The sequence below is a fragment of the Salvelinus fontinalis genome, chromosome 16, assembly GCF_029448725.1.
Source record: "Salvelinus fontinalis isolate EN_2023a chromosome 16, ASM2944872v1, whole genome shotgun sequence".
NCBI lineage: Eukaryota > Metazoa > Chordata > Actinopteri > Salmoniformes > Salmonidae > Salvelinus > Salvelinus fontinalis.
In genome coordinates, this window is record NC_074680.1 from 15,483,368 (window position 1) to 15,499,671 (window position 16,304).

General features: G+C 45.2%; 1 protein-coding gene and 1 pseudogene across 1 annotated transcript in view; one reads left to right on the top strand and one right to left on the bottom strand.

Moving 5' to 3' along the window:
• The window catches only part of LOC129812698 (dimethyladenosine transferase 1, mitochondrial-like), a 44,362-nt gene that overhangs the window by 25,779 nt on the left and 2,279 nt on the right, over window positions 1-16,304 (top strand).
• LOC129812699 (claudin-20-like) lies at window positions 317-15,612 on the bottom strand (annotated as a pseudogene).

Consider the following 16,304-nt stretch of genomic DNA (forward strand, 5'->3'; position numbering starts at 1 on the left):
ACTTGTGTCATGCGCAAAGTAGATGTCCTAACTGACTTGCCAAAACTATAGTTTGTTAACAAGAAATTTGTGGAATGGTTGAAAAATGATTTTTAATGACTCCAACATAAGTGTATGTAAACGTTCGACTTCAACTGTGTGTGTGTGTAGATAGACATCTATCTAGGGGCTATAGGAACACTGAACAGCCTGACTGCAACCCTGACTATGCGCAGCACATCCCATTCCATCCGGAAACCTTTTTTTACATGTTTTTTTGCTGGTAGCCGACAGCCACCCCAAACTGTTCTCACACCCAAACACATACACGATTGAATAAAGGCGTGTTGCTTCCACAAAATAGTTTTATTAGTAAAAAATATAACTAGCCTACTTGCACAAGCACATTGAGACAACAGTTACCAGAACATTTGAACGGTTGATAATCCTCTGGCAAATTTAAGAAGTGCATCCACAAAAATAAGCTGCAATTATCAAAATGATAACTCTTGTCTTGGTTTCTGCAGGAGAGTGGCAACTGTTTAGACATCTAGAGGCTGTTCTTTGTTTTCACTTTTAAGCTAATGAAATGGTGCGCTGGCTGATGAACAGGCTGCACATCTATATAACGAAACAAACCTCCAGCTCACATTGGCCGGCTCAAATCGCATCAGACAGAAATGGCTTTACTGTTTTTCAGACTGCCAGTTGTGTTATGTGCACTTGAACCGGTCCAGAGGACTTTGCAATGCTCAGCCACTTGAAACAAACTGCTGTCAAACAAGGTAACACAAGCAAAGGTGCAATTGAGTAGTCTTCTCCTGAAGAAGATAGTGTATGAACATAAGACGTTTGAATGAAATAGGAAAGCATGTTAGCTTGCCAGAAAAATGTTTTTATAATTAGGTCCACAAATTTCCTAGACAAATGTGTACAGTTATCTGCAGAGTTGTAATGAGGAAATCCTGAAGCATGATTTAAACATAACAAAAAAAATAAAGTGTGCAAGTCTTTCCCGATTTAAACTAAAATTGTTTATGCCTCTGGAATTGTGTGCTTTGGAATAATAAGGTTGAAAAACCAACCCTGGAAAGCTGCATCCTACTGTAAACGATTGCCTAGTTTACGCAACTTAGTCTTGCACAACAAACAATGAATCCATAAAACATTTGCGAATATAGAATTTATATACAAACACGTAGAATAAAAAGTAAACCGCATGAAGTACAACACCGGATCAGACTTGACATGAGTTGATTTGGCACTTTCTCAAACGCATACAGTACCAGTCAAAAGTTTGGACACCTACTCATTCAAGGGTTTTTCTTTATTTTTACTATTTTCTACATTGTAGAATAGTAGTGAAGACATCAAAACTATGAAATAACACATATGGAATCATGTAGTAACCAGAAAAGTGTTAAATAAATTTTTCAACGTAGCCACCCTTTGCCTTGATGACAGCTTTGCACACGCTTGGCATTCTCTCAGCTTCATGAGGTAGTCACCTGGAATGCATTTCAATTAACAGGTGTGGCTTATTAAAAGTTAATTCGTGGAATTTCTTCTTAATGCATTTGAGCTAATCAGTGGTTGTGACAAGGTAGGGGTGGTATACAGAAGATAGCCCTATTTGGTAAAAGACCAAGTCCATATTATGGTAAGAACATCTCAAATAAGCAAAGAGAAATGACAGTCCATCATTACTTTATTTAAGACATGAAGGTCAGTCAATACGGAAAATGTCAAGAACTTTGAAGGTTTCTTCAAGTGCAGTCGCAAAAACCATCAAGCGCTATGATGAAACTGTCTCTCATGAAGACCACCACAGGAAAGGAAGACCCAGAGTTACCTCTGCTGCAGAGGATAAGTTCATTAGGGGCGGCAGGTAGCCTAGTGGTTGGACTTGTAACTGAAAGGTTGCAAGATTGAATCCCCGAACTGACAAGGTAAAAATCTGTCATTCTGACCCTGAACAAGGCAGTTAACCCACTGTTCCTAGGCCGTCATTGAAAATAAGTATTTGTTGTTAACTGACTTGTCTAGTTAAATAAAGGTAAAATAAATAAAAAATAGTTACCAGCCTCAGAAATTGCAGCCCAAATAAATGCTTCACAGAGTTCAAGTAACAGACACATCTCAACATCAACTGTTTAGAAGAGACTTGAATTAAAACCACTACTAAAGGACACCTATAAGAAGAATAAACTTGCTTTGGCCAAGAATCACAAGCAATGGACATTAGACCAGTGGAAATATGTCCTTTGGTCTGATGAGTCAAATTTGAGATTTTTGGTTCCAACTGCCGTGTCTTTGTGAGACACGGAGTAGGTGAACGGATGATCTCCGCATGTGTGGTTCCCACCATGAAGCATGGAGGAGTGATGGTGTGGGGGTGCTTTGCTGGTGACACTATCTGTAATTTATTTAGAATTCAAGGCAAACTTAACCAGCATGGCTACCACAGCATTCTGCAGCGATACGCCATCCCATCTGGTTTGCGCTTAGTGGGACTATCATTTGTTTTTCAACAGGACAATGACCCAAAACACACTTCCAGGCTGTGTAAGGGATATTTGACCAAGGAGAGTGATGGTGCTGTATCAGATGACCTGGCCTCCACAATCACCCAACCTCAACCCAATTGAGATGGTTTGGGATGAGTTGGACAACAGAGTGAAGGAAAAGCAGCCAACAAGTGCTCAGCATATGTGGGAACTCCTTCAAGACTGTTGGAAAAGCATTCCTCATGAAGCTGGTTGAGAGAATGCCAACAGTATGCAAAGCTGTCATCAAGGCTAAGGATGGCTACTTTAAATAATCTAAAATCTAAAATAGATTTTGATTTGTTACACTTTTTCTGGTTACTACATGATTCCATATGTGTTATTTCATAGTTTTGATGTCTTCACTATTCTACAATGTAGAAAATAGTAAAAATAAAGACCACAGAATAAGTAGGTGTCTCTTCTTTTGACTGGCCCTGTATGTGTTGTATGTGTTCAGTTTGTTAACGAGGGCACATTCACATTCTTGTCTTCATTTATTGCATTCGTAAGGGCTGGCAGGGGTTGGGGAAGTGTGTTATTGTACGGATGCCCGTCCGGTCCCCTCTGCTCTGTCCCTGGCATGTTGCTAGGGGTGTGAAACCTGTCCCTTCCGGGCTTCCAGGGCCTAAAGTGATGCCTGTGGCGATGCCCCCGTTGCCTGAAGGAGGCGAGCTGGGCTTAGCCATCTGCTCTCCCCATAGGAAACAATGTATGAGAGGGCCACTGCCAGGGCCTGTCACCAGAGAAGCCATATCAGGCCGGAGACTACCTACCTCCATCTCCTCTCAGCTTTGTTAGACACACATGAGAATGTGACTGTTAATGTGCAATAGCACCCTTGACATATGAGTAGGCAGCAGGGGTGGTGTGTCAGTGTGTGTGCTGGCCAGCATGCTCTCAACATGCAAAAGTGTTCCCTGTTAGTCAAAGAGAAAGACTTGAGTAAAAGGGGGATATACAGTGGGGCAAAAAGGTATTTAGTCAGCCACCAATTGTGCAAGTTCTCCCACTTAAAAAGATGAGAGAGGCCTGTAATTTTCATCATAGGTACACTTCAACTATGACAGACAAAATTAGGAAAAAAATCCAGAAAATCACATTGTAGGATTTTTTATGAATTTATTTGCAAATTTTGGTGGAAAATAAGTATTTGGTCAATAACAAAAGTTTATCTCAATACTTTGACAGGGGTCAAACATTTTCTGTAAGTCTTCACAAGGTTTTCACACACTGTTGCTGGTATTTTGGCCCATTCCTCCATGCAGATCTCCTCTAGAGCAGTGATGTTTTGGGGCTGTTGCTGGGCAACACGGACTTTCAACTCCCTCCAAAGATTTTCTATGGGGTTGAGATCTGGAGACTGGCTAGGCCACTCCAGGACCTTGAAATGCTTCTTACGAAGCCACTCCTTCGTTGCCCGGGCGGTGTGTTTGGGATCATTGTCATGCTGAAAGACCCAGCCACGTTTCATCTTCAATGCCCTTGCTGATGGAAGGAGGTTTTCACTCAAAATCTCACGATACATGGCCCCATTCATTCTTTCCTTTACACGGATCAGTCGTCCTGGTCCCTTTGCAGAAAAACAGCCCCAAAGCATGATGTTTCCACCCCCATGCTTCACAGTAGGTATGGTGTTCTTTGGATGCAACTCAGCATTCTTTGTCCTCCAAACACGACGAGTTGAGTTTTTACCAAAAGGTTATATTTTGGTTTCATCTGACCATATGACATTCTCCCAATATTCTTCTGGATCATCCAAATGCTCTCTAGCAAACTTCAGACGGGCCTGGACATGTACTGGCTTAAGCAGGGGGACACGTCTGGCACTGCAGGATTTGAGTCCCTGGCGGCGTAGTGTGTTAACTGATGGTAGGCTTTGTTACTTTGGTCCCAGCTCTCTGTAGGTCATTTACTAGGTCCCCCCGTGTGGTTCTGGGATTTTTGCTCACCGTTCTTGTGATCATTTTGACCCCACGGGGTGAGATCTTGCGTGGAGCCCCAGATCGAGGGAGATTATCAGTGGTCTTGTATGTCTTCCATTTCCTAATAATTGCTCCCACAGTTGATTTCTTCAAACCAAGCTGCTTACCTATTGCAGATTCAGTCTTCCCAGCCTGGTGCAGGTCTACAATTTTGTTTCTGGTGTCCTTTGACAGCTCTTTGGTCTTGGCCATAGTGGAGTTTGGAGTGTGACTGTTTGAGGTTGTGGACAGGTGTCTTTTATACTGATAACAAGTTCAAACAGGTGCCATTAATATAGGTAACGAGTGGAGGACAGAGGAGCCTCTTAAAGAAGTTGTTACAGGTCTGTGAGAGCCAGAAATCTTGCTTGTTTGTAGGTGACCAAATACTTATTTTCCACCATAATTTGCAAATGAATTCATAAAAATTCATACAATGTGATTTTCTGGATTTTCTTTTCTCATTTTGTCTGTCATAGTTGAAGTGTACCTATGATGAAATTTACAGGCCTCTCTCATCTTTTTAAGTGGGAGAACTTGGACAATTGGTGGCTGACTAAATACTTTTTTGCCCCACTGTAGGTAGAGAGAAATGGTAAAAGAGGTTGACAGGAAGGAAAGAACAGAAAGGCACAGAACGTCCTTGAACTTCAGCTGCATGTCTCTTGCAGGTATTACATGGTAGCATATGTACTGCTGACGGACTTGGTAAACAAGTCACATATGGAGGAATGACCCGAACCATTTCTAGATTTGGAGGCAAATCTACCACACTACTGCAGTCAAACCATGACCATTCAAAGCCTCTCTCTATGCCATCATACAATTCCAATAATCAGCCAGATTTTTCAAAACACAGCCATTTTCCCCATCAACCCTAATTGCACATGAAAGACACTAATGAAGGACAACAAAAAGAGAGCATTTCCCAGACAGACCTGGGTGTAACAGTGGCTTGGTGCCTCATGTCACTGGGGTAATAAAGGGGATTAGTGGAGCAGCTCTGTATGTGTGGAGGTTCTGCACAAGGCTTATGGGGCCATGCAGAGAGAGATGCCCCCCTACCCAACCTCAAAGCACTGGATGACACAAACACACCCCAGACAATAAAGACATTGGGGCACAGGATTCCGTTTCCATGGCAGTGAGGAGGCGGACAGCAGGATGAAAAGCACATGCAGCCCAGTGTGTCAAAAAGGTAGAGTGTGTGTTTGTGAGCATGTGTGGGGGTTTCTGTATCTGTGTGTATGTGTGCGGTTTTGTATCTGTGTATGGGTGTTTGTGTACTCTATGTGGGTGTGAACTGTATGTATGTGGGTGTGTGTGTTCATTTGTATGCCTAATGCATGAAATCAGTAGCGTGTAGCCTAGCCCAAGAAGGCAGCTTGTTTTTGGAGCTAAATGGGAAAGCAACAAACATGTCAGACAGTCCACTCTGCTGGATGGGGGAGGCTCTCTCTCTCTCTCTCGCTCCGTTTCTCCCTCTCTGTGTGTCTACCTGCAGGGTGAGATCCAGGGGTGGGTTTGTCTGCAGTTCTGTTCCATCTCCAAGCCCAGCACCCTACTTACTCATCCTGACAGTCCTCTTTTGAACAATTTTCCCGGGAAGGATAATGTACTACATCTTTTTAGGCACAGGCATTGTGTTTGGTTACACTACGTACGTCTCATTCTCTACCAGGCAGGCATTCCTCTGCATTATACACAGACAGGCTCCAGACAGCATGCTTAGGCAAGATATCAATGTCTATTCGCTACCAAAAATAAGACAATTTATTAAATCAGTTCCAACAACTACCATATCTTGTGGATGGTTGAAAACTACAATGGCTTGCTAATGAAAAGGGAATTCCACGTACTGTTATTGCCTCTTTGAGACAATAATATCAATATTGCCGACTTAGCAAACTAAATGAATGCTTATCAATTCAAACCTTTGGTAAGGAAATGGAAAAGGAGTCTATCAGCTAACCCATTCCCCCGGGAACTCATGTGATTTACTGATGATCGCTGGGGTATCTGCATTTGTTCAGCTGCAGCGCCTTCCTTCGTCCTCCGGCTGCGCTGCATTTCACATTCACCATCCGTCTGTCTGTTCCAAGGGGCTGCTCAGGGAATACCTCCACTGCTTGTGCTCATAGAACAGAAAGTAAAGAAAGGGGAGAGAGAGAGCTACAACGGGGGGGGGGGGGGGAAACACCCTCAAAGTCCTTCCCCCTCTCTCATCTCCTCCTCCTCTTTAAGAGCTTGGTTGGTTGGTGTACTACATGTAAGACGCAGCGATTTCCCCAAACTGCCTAACAGTAGCGCATGGTGTTGCTTTAGCCTACACATAGTCCTGCAGACTGTAGCCTGTTTTATTGTCTAGTGGGGAGAGGGAGCAGTACTGGTGCTGGTCCTGCTGCTGTTGCTGTAGGAGGTGCTGTTGCTGCTGCAGTAAGAGTTTATCAGGGGGCGGCAGCAAGATCATCTCCTGGTGGCCGGGCCTCTTCCCCGAGCACGACACACAGAAGATGGACCCCCCCACAAAGAGGAAGCCTGCCGACAGGAAGGCCACGTACACGGCGCCCCCGGGCTCAAACTTATTGCTCTCGTGCACGCTGCGGTCCAGGAAGTTAGTGATGACCTCGTTGGTGAACCAGGAAGCGGGCACCAGACACAGGAAGCCGGCGGCGATGAAGCAGCCCCCGCTGGCGATGGCCGCGTGCCTCTTGGAGCGCCGGCCGCCCCCCCAGCGGGTACATTTAAGCCCCAGGGATGCCAGGCACAGGCCCATGGCAGCCATCACACAGGACAGCACCATGGTGGTGCGGGCAGTCTGCAGGTAGGCAGGCAGCGACAGCACCGAGTACTTCAAGGTGCAGCTGAACATGCCGGTACTGTACCAGGTGCAGTCCATCCACAGCCCCTGCATCTGGGAGATGGCCGTGATGATGTTGGAGCCCACATCGGCGCTCACCTTCCAATTGGGCAGCAGCGTAGCCACCATGGCCCCCATGATGCCCAGCAACGCCAGGACGAAGGCAAAGATCTGCATGCCTGTGGATGCCATTCCCCTCCTTCTGCCGTGGCCCCCTCCTCCTCCAGGCACCATCCACCCAGCCCCAGCCAGGCACCTCGGCTCCTCACCCCAGACGGCTATAGAGGATTCTGGTGCTAGAGCTGGCAGCAGCCGACGACTCAGTCCCTCAGTGCCGGCTCCAATGGACTGTAGAGGAAAGAAGACAAGAATGAGAAAATGAATTAAGCAGCTCTCTCTGTCTGTCTTTCTCTTTCCCCTCACTTACCCCACACACGCACAGACAATTTTTTTTTACAAGAACAAAGGAGAGCGTGAAACCGGACCAATTGGAGAGAGAGACCGCTCTGGCTAATTATTGGAGAAGGAGACACAGGTTTTAGTGCGTGTGGGCATTTTCTGTTGCGCCTGCCTCTTCCTTGTGCCAGCGCCTCAACTGTTACTGGAGAGGAGAATGAGTTTCTGATATTTGCAACGCTCAATATGTGGACTTAAAGCTGCAGTGTCCTCTTCACCTCACTACAATGAGGTTACCCAACCACAGTGACTTCAATATATTAACACAAGGTAAATTGTTACATTTTTAAATAATTTTACACTGATACAATAATATAGATTTTCGTTTTTTTTTTTTTTTTAATGTAAAAGTTTGAAATTAGACCTTATTTTCTCCTTTTTAAGAAATTCTCAAAATTGCAGTATTGCTTTTCATTTAAAATGTATTGATTATTCTTGCCTGCAGTAAGTGTACAAGGGCAAACCATCGGTTTAATTATAATGTTTTACAATGTACAGCAAGAGAGAGCAATGTTAAGGTCCTTACCTCGGCTGGTGCAGAGCTCCTTTTGACGCGTCAGGTTGTTCGCAGTGATTTCTGTAAACACAAAAACACGGGGTGAGGAGGGGGCGAGGAGGATTTCAGCCTTAGGGATCCATTCATTTCATCCATTTCCTTAGCAACAGTATATTAGAGGACATCATAGCCAGTGGTAGACCACACATGCTTGCTTGGCGCTTCTGAAGAGGGGATGCTTTGCTTCCCGTTCAGTGACGTAGAATACTCTCTCTACGTCACTTGGCTCGTGAGCTGAGTTAATACAGAATAGTGGACCATTAAATTCACTACGGCAAACCGTACACCAGCTTTACACTGACACACCGTACCTGGTTTTGTGTGTATGTAAACTGTCACCACACTATATTTATTTGTCTGTGTGCGTTACATTGTAATTGAGTTGGTGTTGGCAGTGCACTTGTCACTCGATGCTTCATATATGCAGCAGATGATGAACAAGCAGACGTGTTGTTATGGACCAGCTAAGCGGACCAGCACAAGTCAAACCGCAATCAATCATGAGCCAGTGCTTCTTCATTCCAATATTGACCCATATTATTAGCTGGCTACAAGACTTTGCATCGAGCTAGCGGATTGTTTGTCATAACTAGCTAGATAGCTAGCTATTGATCTGAAACAGTGCGCATTGTTGGCTTACGTTAGCGTTACATTAATGATCTATTAACGTTAGCCTAGCTAGCTAAACTGTTCACAAATGTTTTACATTTAGCCTAATAATGTGACAGATACCCCTGTTTTCATAATGACACCGATCATGCTTCACTGGTCTTACCTCCATACTCAAATGTTTAAGCAAAATAAATTTCAACTTTGGCTAACTTTACTTACCACTAACTATTGAAACCCCCAAATAACGGAATAGTCTAAACGGGATCATTGGGACGTCCCAACTCCGGTTGAAGTTGACATTTAAAACTGGTAAGGTTAGGGTTAATGTTAGTGAAATGGTTAGTTCTAGGGTAAGGGTAGGGACGTCTCAACTTTTTTCTGGACAGCACAACCCCCAAATAACGGTCCACGAGCTGCCGAGTTTCTTTCAACCATGGGATTCGTAATAATTAACCCATTGCAGCCTGCGAAGTATTGTTTAATCAACATTATATTTACCAGTCTACCCAACACCTACAATCTCATGTCAGATATACTGAAAACAATAGGCATACAATAATATTACAATAATAACCATTAGAAAATTTAATGGTGGATTATTTTATTTGTGGTAGCGAGTCCATCAATGGGTCAGAGCAACACTGTTTTGTTAACACCCCACTATGCAAAAACTGACCGTTCCTAGAGCAGTTAGCATCAGCAACCACTCAACGGGAGGCTAAACTCACAGCTGCTACCCCCTGCTCATCCCTCTCCCACTATTCTGCAGAGGACGTCTAGTCTAGAATGACAAAGAGAGCGAAAAACAGACCCGGCTAAAGGACATGATAGCCTTGATTACGCAGATGTGTGTTTCCATAATGTTGCTGCATGGGTAAGATCATCATAAACAGCCCAACCTTGAAGGAAATCATCTCCCCTCTCTCTCCCCACCTGTAATGACTAAACAGGAGTTCGGTGATTGATTGGTTTGGTGATTGCTCTGCTTGTTTAATTTGGTCCAATGGTCTACCTCCATTTTGTTCCCCCCAAGATAGCGCTCAGAGACCATTTCTGCAGATAAGACATCACCAACACAATAACAGCATGCACACAGCCTCACACACACAATACCACAGTATTACCTGACTTGGCGCTGCTGACCTTCAGACTTCATACTGCAGGCCGTTGTGGGTTGGTGCGCCAGGATGAGAAAGATCCACACTAATTCTACACAGTAGTGTGTTTGAGTGTGTTTTACCGATGAGATTCTGATTCTGGTGTTCTATGGGGAATAAAATAAATGAATAACAGGGACGGGAGAGGGGGGTTGTGAGGAACCGCAGTTAACATGTACCCAGGGAGTGATGTGTGATGCTGTGATGTGTGAAGACATGTTAGGCTATTATAAGCATGGTCCCTTATTTTCTCACCTCGTAGCTCAGTCCTCCACAGTATAGCTTCAAGGCATGACTGGACACAGAGATGGCCCTTCCCTCAGATGTGGGATTTTATTGTTCCATTTTCATATTGTTTATTTCACGGTGTAATTGCTTTTGTGCTCATCATTTTGTAGAAGCGGTTATTCGTTTATGGTCAGAAGTGTCACCTGATAGATACCATGTAGTTGACAACACAATCTTGTCCCATGTATGGGCATGCCCATTTTCAACATGCAGGACATTTGTAAACTGTCACGGGGAAAACAGACATATTATGAAATTAATTATGTTTTCTCTATTAGTTCAAGTTTTATTTGTCGCATGCACAAGTACAGTGAAATGCGTAACTTGCAAGGCCTACATTTACTCCCAAGTGGACCAAGTGGTCAGACATTTTGAGTGTTTTTAAATTTCATGTAAAAACAGTGTAGACTCTGTTTTGTTTGTTTGGTAGGCAAATTTTTCCCCCGGTCCTCGTCTCTGTTCTCGTGACTTAGTGAAATTCTTAATTTTTGCCTAGTGGTATTCTCTACTGTGATGTTGGAGAGTGTTCCTTGGGAAAACATCTCAGGGGACCTGAGAATGAGATGGGCATGGATCAGGAGATGTTCTTGGTTTGCCTGTGCTGTGTGCCCAGGGCTGATCTGTGAGCGTGGGAAGCCCTGGCAGGCAGCACAGTACAGCGCAGCAAGGCACAATGGCAGGGCCCCCTCCAGCAAGATCTGCCTATAGCTTTAGATTTAGTGGTGCTGACTGCCTAGTGTCTACTCCTCCTGAGTGCCTGTCCTACCCAGCTGCTGATGTAATGGAGGTTGTCTTCTGAGGGTATTGTTATGATTAATGCATCTCTTTCCCCTCGGAGGAATCTTATCTTTTTTTTCTTTTAACTTTCTGTATTCCCCAGCTGAGTATTCCATTGTTCCTTCCTCCCCCCCTCAGAACCTGCAGCAGTTACGTAAAGGGAAATGCAGGTTGCTCAGGTGGTATCAGCTAGCCACCCCGAGGGCCTGCCATCTCATCTTAGTTACGCTCGGAGGGAGATGACAAATTACTGCTCAAACACCATTGGGTAAAAGAGAAGACTCTGGGGAAAGGAGTAGAAGGTGGAAATGGGCAAGGGGACGAGGGGACTTGGAGCTGCAGGGCAAACGCCAGTGTAATAGAGTTCCTGCAGAGCTCATAGAGATTAAATGTATAAGTGTTAATATGCATATATGTGCACGACTCCATATTATTGAGATTAATTGGGTCAGGGTCGTTGAGGGGGACAAAGGCAGAGCTGTGATTTTTCAGATGTGTATCGTGATACCTTGCCAGATATGGAGGGAAAGACTACTGTGTGTAAAAGAAAGGTTGAGTTAGTAAGATTATTTAGCATACAGTATTAGTGTGCAAGAGGGAAAGTTGGTTGGTTCAAAGTCTCAATAAATGTTTGAAGTTTAAAAAAGGCAGGAGGACTAAATTAGCCATGGAGAGAGCTGGATCATTTTTTAAATGTAGATCCTTCTATAATGAGCCAATTTGGAGTAGCAAAATTAATCTAGATATGAATAGGGGTTATGATTTGCTTCTTTCCGCGCCGTTAAAAAGCATGTTCGTTACATCATGAAGTCCTATTTACATTCCAATCATCCCAGTCTCATCCAGCCAGACCTCATCATACACCCTCCCACCAGCTGGAAGAAAGGAGGATGACGGATGAGAGTGAGAACCAGGGAGAGATATTAAGGTTGTCAAAGAGTCAATAAGTCAGTCTCGGATTCCTAGTTCACCATCTCCCACCACATGCAGCCTATTTGAGCAGGAGCATTTTCAAAGCCCTGGCATGCAGGGTGGAGAAGGCAGCACATGATTTTAAGGTGGAAGTTTCTTGTGTATTAAGGTTATCAGAGGAGGATTAATGGCAGGAGGGGATATATTACAGCAGAGCACCTAGTGAGGCCATGTAGCGGGCCGTCGTTCATAAATCACAAGGCAAAGTGAGTCGGACAAGCCTATGTCTGAAATGCTGCTGCCTGTATAGTCTGAATATCGACATCCCCCTGCTCCTTTTAAATCATGAAGTGCGGAAAATAAATGGCCTAATTACTCTGGGAGAGTGAAATTAAAGCCATTCTTTTCTATTACCTCTCAAGACCAGATGGTGGTCTGATGCTGCATCACTCAGTGTGTGTGTGTGTGTGTGTGTGTGTTGCTAAAGGCACACTGCAGTACCAGGGTATGAGACTACCCTTCACCCCACCATCCTAGCATTTTTGGGTGACCGGTGGAAGAATAGATTTTCCTAATGTCAGCCTCGTTCCGCCCAATTGATGCAGATGAGTCAATTTCTCATGAAAGCTCCTGTCACAAATACTATTTTCAGCCCCAGTGTATCACAAAGCAATGCAGCGCTTCTTCTCCCTGCCCTGAAAGTCTATTGTAACTGGTTTCCAAAACCTTCTCGTCTTCCTCCAACTCAGTTTCTTAAACTGTGTCGGGACCAAAAGTGTGCATGTGAGAGGTGGGTCGTGAGTTATGAGAATATATCTATAATCGCACACAATTTCTTAATTTGGGTTGTTGGAGGACTATTTGGGTCACGGGAGGACAGTACATTTTTTTTATTCGGGACTTGAGCTAAAAACGTTTAACCCCTGCTCTAACTTACAGTGCATCTGAAATTATTCAGACCCCTTGACTTTTTCCACATTCTGTTATTCTAAAATAGATCAAATTGTTTTTTTCCCCCCTCATCAGTCTACACACAATACCCCATAATGAAAAAGCAAAAAGTTATTTTTTGCAAATCACATTTACATAAGTATTCAGACCCTTTACTCAGTACTTTGAAGCACCTTTGGCAGCGATTACAGCCTTGAGTATTCTTGGGTATGACACTACAAGCTTGGCACACCTGTATTTGGTGAGTTTCTCCTTTTCTCTGCAGATTCTCTCAAGCTCTGTCAGGTTGGATGGGGAGTGTCGCTGCACAGCTATTTTCAGGTCTCCAGAGATATTCGATCGGGTTCAAGTCCGGGCTCTGGCCGGACCACTCAAGAACATTCAGAGACTTGTCCCGAAGCCACTCCTGCGTTGTCTTGGCTGTGTGCTTAGGACCGTTGTCCTGTTGGAAGCCCGAGTCTGAGGTCCTGATTGCTCTGGAGCAGGTTTTCATCAAGGGTCTCTCTGTACTTTTCTCCGTTCATCTTTCCCTTGATCCTGACTAGTCTCCCAGTCCCAGCCCAAAGAGTTCAATATTGGTTTCATCAGACCAGAGAATCTTGTTTCTCACGGTCTGAGAGTCCTTTTAAAATTCCAAGTGGGCTTTTGTGCCTTTTACTGAAGAGTGGCTTCTGTCTGGCCACTCTACCATAAATGCCTGATTGGTGGAGTGCTGCAGAGATGATTGTCCTTCTGGATGGTTTTTCCATCTCCACAGAGGAACTCTGGAGCTCTGTCAGAGTGACCATTGGGTTCTTGGTCAACTCCCTGACCAAGGCCCTTCTCCCGATTGCTCAGTTTGTCCGGGTGGCCAGCTCTAGGAAGAGTCTTGTTGGTTCCAAACTTCTTCAATTTAAGAATGGAGGAGGCCACTGTGTTCTTGGGGACCTTCAATGCTGCAGACATTTTTTGGTACCCTTCACCAGATCTGTGTCTTGACACAATCCTGTCTCGAAGCTCTACGGACAATTCCTTTGACCTCATAGCTTGGTGTTTGCTCTGACATGCTCTGTCAACTGTGGGACCTTACCACAGGTGGACTCCAAGTTGTAGAAACATCTCCAGGATGATTTTATATATATTCTTTATGTAACTAGGCAAGTCAGTTAAGAACAAATTCTTATATACAATGACGGTCTACCCCGGCCAAACCCGGATGACTCTGGGTCAATTGTGCGCCACCCTATGGGACTCCCAATTACGTCCGGTTGTGATACAGCTTGGAATCGAACCAGGGTGTCTTGCACTGAGATGCAGTGCCTTAGACCGCTGCACCACTCGAGCCCTCAAATCAATGGATCAATTGCAAAAAAATCTAATAACCGGTTTTTGCTTTGCCAATATGGAGTATTGCGTGTAGATTGATGAGTAAAATGTTTTATTTAATCCATTTTAGAATTAGGCTGTAACGTAAGAAAATGTGGAAAAACTCGATGGGTCTGAATACTTTCCGAATGCACTGTATAGTGAAGTGAGCAGCCCAGGAGTTAGCTGTACTCTATAGTCTACAATATAGCTGGCTGCTCTGACAACTAGGCTCCAGTATAGCGGTGGTGTCCCATACCACTGCGGCAGGCAGGCAGCAACATACAAAGCTGTAGATCAGATGAGATAGTAGATAGCTGTCCTGGTTTACAAGCCCAGCCAGACACTGCAGCACGCCACGGCACGGGAGGGACAGAATTTAAATGGCTCATTAGAAAGCCTCCATCACGTCCTTGGACCACTTTAGTTCTCCTCCCCCAATTACACTGCCCATCCCCTTCCATAGCCCAGAATAACAAAGCAAGATCGAGTAGGGTGAGTCACAACCAACACAGACGCAGAGATGCTGCGGGAGGTTGTTCCTGGGGGCAGGTTGTCTCAACAGGAGAGCTGTGCTGTAAATGAAACGCCCCGGCACCCACATACCTGTGTGGTTTTTCTTTTTGTTTTCTATCCATCCACTCTGTACCATCTGCCTCGTATTGTATCCTCTGTATCCCCTTTCACATACCTGTGTAAATATCTGTATGTGTCCAGACTGTATCCTTCTGGCACTGTCGTGGTGTCCTCGGCTGTATCAGGCTGCACCTCCTTTCCCCGTGGACAGAGAAGTGAGCCGCGCTGGTCCCCAGAGTAGGTCAGTCAGTCAGTGGTCCCCTTGAGCGGTGCTCACACCAGAGTAATAAGGATATTACCAGGTGAAAGCAGGTAGCCAGGTAGGCTACAGCGCTCTGCTCTGTTGCCCAGTGTCTCGCTGCCGTGTCATTGGTCTATAGCTCCACTCATCTCCTCAGGCTGGCTGTGCTTCATGTCTGGCTCCTGATCTGCATTAGACCCCCCCCGGAAGCCTCACGTAAGAGAGAGGGAGGAAGTGTTGCTTTCCTACTGCACATTCACAGATCCACCAAAAGAAGATTGTTGCGAGTCTGAGCTCAATCCCTTTATTACCCTCAGACAGGCATAGAGCAAGTGAGGAAGTTTGCGAGGAGGAGAGCACTGAGTAGGACTAGGCACTGCAGAGTCTGGCACAATTACTTCAACAGTTTGTCATATCAGCTTAGCTATGACATGAGGATTGGGAGGGAGAGAGGCGGCTAGAGAGGGGAACCACAGGCAGGATTCCCACTAGCCCAGCGCTCCCCTTGGAAGATCTGTGTGCTGGGCCAACCCTGCCTGCTGTGTTCCCCTGTCTGGTTCCTCCATCCCTCTGAGGTTGAAGCTACAGTACAGCAAGCCGCTGGAACAATGGAGAGAAAGGCTAGGGATTAAGAAGTGCATTTGAACGTGTCGCCTTGTGGCTTGTCAGGCTCGCTGGTATTGAACGTCGCCGGCTGAGTGGCAGCATAACAGGAAAAGGGCTGGCTTTTTCTGCTCTTTTGCACAGGTGTTACTGTGGCAACCGGAACTGGCTTGCCATCCATTTCACGCTGCGTCACCTGTTTTTTTCATTTCCCTGTTTCCTCTCCTCCACTCCCCCTCTCTCCACGTCTCTCTTCTGCCCCTCCTCCACTCTCTCCACGTCTCTCTCCTCCACTCTCTTTCCCTCTCTCCACCCTGTCTCTCTTCTGCCCCTCCTCCGCTCTCTTTCCCATCTCTCTTCTGCCTCTCCTCCACTCTTTCCCTCTCTCTCCACCCTGTCTCTCTTCTGCCTCTCCTCCACTCTCTTTCCCTCTCTCCACCCTGTCTCTCTTCTGCCTCTCCTCCACTCTCTTTCCCTCTCTC